This window comes from Amborella trichopoda, chromosome 3 (assembly GCF_054954075.1).
Source record: "Amborella trichopoda isolate Santa Cruz 75 chromosome 3, AtrichopodaSantaCruz75HAP2 v2.0, whole genome shotgun sequence".
In the NCBI taxonomy this organism is placed as follows: Eukaryota; Viridiplantae; Streptophyta; class Magnoliopsida; order Amborellales; family Amborellaceae; genus Amborella; species Amborella trichopoda.
Window position 1 is genome coordinate 3,657,746 of NC_142338.1, and position 2,246 is coordinate 3,659,991.

The 2,246-nt window shown below is 34.9% G+C and overlaps 1 long non-coding RNA gene across 1 annotated transcript; it reads left to right on the top strand.

Moving 5' to 3' along the window:
* Nucleotides 1-365: 365 nt before the first annotated feature.
* On the top strand, nucleotides 366-1,607 carry LOC148782687 (uncharacterized). The gene is made up of 2 exons (XR_016052743.1): nucleotides 366-1,201; nucleotides 1,447-1,607. It is a non-coding gene; the product is annotated as an uncharacterized LOC148782687 (long non-coding RNA).
* Nucleotides 1,608-2,246: the final 639 nt, after the last annotated feature.

The window sequence follows — 2,246 nt, forward strand, 5'->3', positions numbered from 1 at the left end:
ATGTATATGTTGGGATTACAATATTATCTCTTGTTCTATGTGTTCCTTGAAATTGTATATCTGAATTAGATGAACTTATTTGATTATTGGATGAAGATGGATGACTATGACTTGGAGGAGGAGGTAATATAATAACATTTGGGTTATGAGAAATTGATTTTCTACTTGGTATATTTTGCTTATTATTTATCTTCCTGTTTATATCAATATCATCATGTATTCGTGAATTTGTATTTTGAAATTGTATTTCTACATTTCCATCGGTATGTTCTATTATATGATTGGGAATATGATGTTGAGGAATATCTCGTGGTTGATTGACATTTTGCAATGCCCATGATTGAGGGAGAATTATATCTGACCATTTTATAGTTTTTGGGACTATCATATTAGATTTTTCTATATTTGTTTGGAACAAAATTGTTTGATCTTTTTGATCAAGTTTCAAGGTATTGGGACTTAATGTATTCATAACCTTATAGTATATTCTATAGACTATAGCAAGATTTTGTGATCCATGGACCATATTGAATCCATGTGTTTTAAGATTTATTGTTAATATATCTAAGATATTGGGATCGTTTAAAGAAACAGAAAAATTAGGAAAACAGTTAAAATAAATTGGACCGCTACAGAGGCTGGATTCTACCATACCTAGTAGAGAGTCTGTGAATATATTGTGTCTTGTATCTCTTAGGCATACAAGCACAGAAGTGTTCAACCCTGGTCGGGTCAAAGGTTTTACGGCTATTTGAATGAGGCCAATGTGTAAATATTTGTAATTATTTTCTCTATGTTTTTCTATTACTTTTTTAGAGAGTAGGTGAAAGTCTTCTTGATTTTGTGTGACTGATAGACTTTCTTCTACAGTCTTGATGGCATAACCCATCTTAAGTTTGAATGATCCTTTATTATAAACATCATGTATTGGTACCTTGGGGATATTCCAATTTTGTATATTTTCCTCAATATCATTTATGATTATCTGTTCTTTATTTTTAACTCTAAGTTTGGAAGATGAAGGTACATTTTTACCAGTAAGATTTCTTATGAGATTTGCCATCCGTAGGTTGCGGATAATGACAATCTGGACATTCAGTGGCCTTAGCTTTTTTCCCTAAGCGGCTCTCCTGGCCTTGGCGGTACTTTTCGCATCGGCGTTCACTTGTCTCTTGTCTTAACTCTCGGACCAACTTTCTTGGTGGTCAATCTCACTTAATTTCTTATAGTAAAATGTCTCTTTATCTTTACTTATGAAGTAGAAAGAACAGTTGTACAATTCTACAGTTATAACTGTTTGCACAGTTCCACTGTGGAATAGTTCTTACTGTTGTAATTTGTCAGACAGTGTATCACTGTATGGCTCTGATACCACTTTGCGCCAGGATCTACAGCACTGTCTTTTAATGAAGTTTTATCTTTATTTTTTGATTGATTGCTTTTCAGGTTCAAGACTATTGCGGATAACAATGATCAGGATGATCAGTGTTATAAAAAATATGTAAACAGCAAGCTGTTATATTGGATTAATGATTGTAAAATTCTGTAATAATTTAAGCAGAATAATAAGATTCCTATGAATGGAATTATTGAAATATCAAGTACGATCCACTGAGCGTAACTGGTGTTTCGTATTTTAATATTGAATAAAATTTTAAATTGCATATCGAGTAAGCATGGAATCACACTAGCATCTTATTTATATTCTCATGTATTTTACAAACTGATAATAGGAAAATATTACAGAGAATATGAAAGCAGGAAATAAAACAAAGAGATTACCAGAGGGATAAAACAAAGAGCAGAAAAAATTAAACTTGAAAGAAAGTAAGAAACTTACTGGGTACATACACAGTAACTGGAAAAGAGTTTCCAGTGGTGAGGACAGTAAGAAGGCAAGTTATTGATATTGCAATCACACATAATTAAGAGTGAGGTGAGAGAGAACCTAGTTCAGTTATGAGGGCAATGATAGCTGTGGATAGGAACGGTTCAGGTGCAGAGCAGAGGTACAGGTGCAGGGCAGAGGTACAGGTGCAAGGCAGAGGTACAGTTGCAGGGCAGAGGTACAGTTGCAGGGCAGAGGTACAGTTGCGGAGCAGAGGTATAGGTTTAGAGGTACAGGTTCAGAGCAGAAGAGGTCTGAGGTTATAGGTAACAGAGGTCGGTAGCAGGGGTCTGTTCAGAGGTTTCAGGGACTTCAGGGAGACTCAGAGGCTTTCGGGTAAAGGCTGAGATGTTTTCCG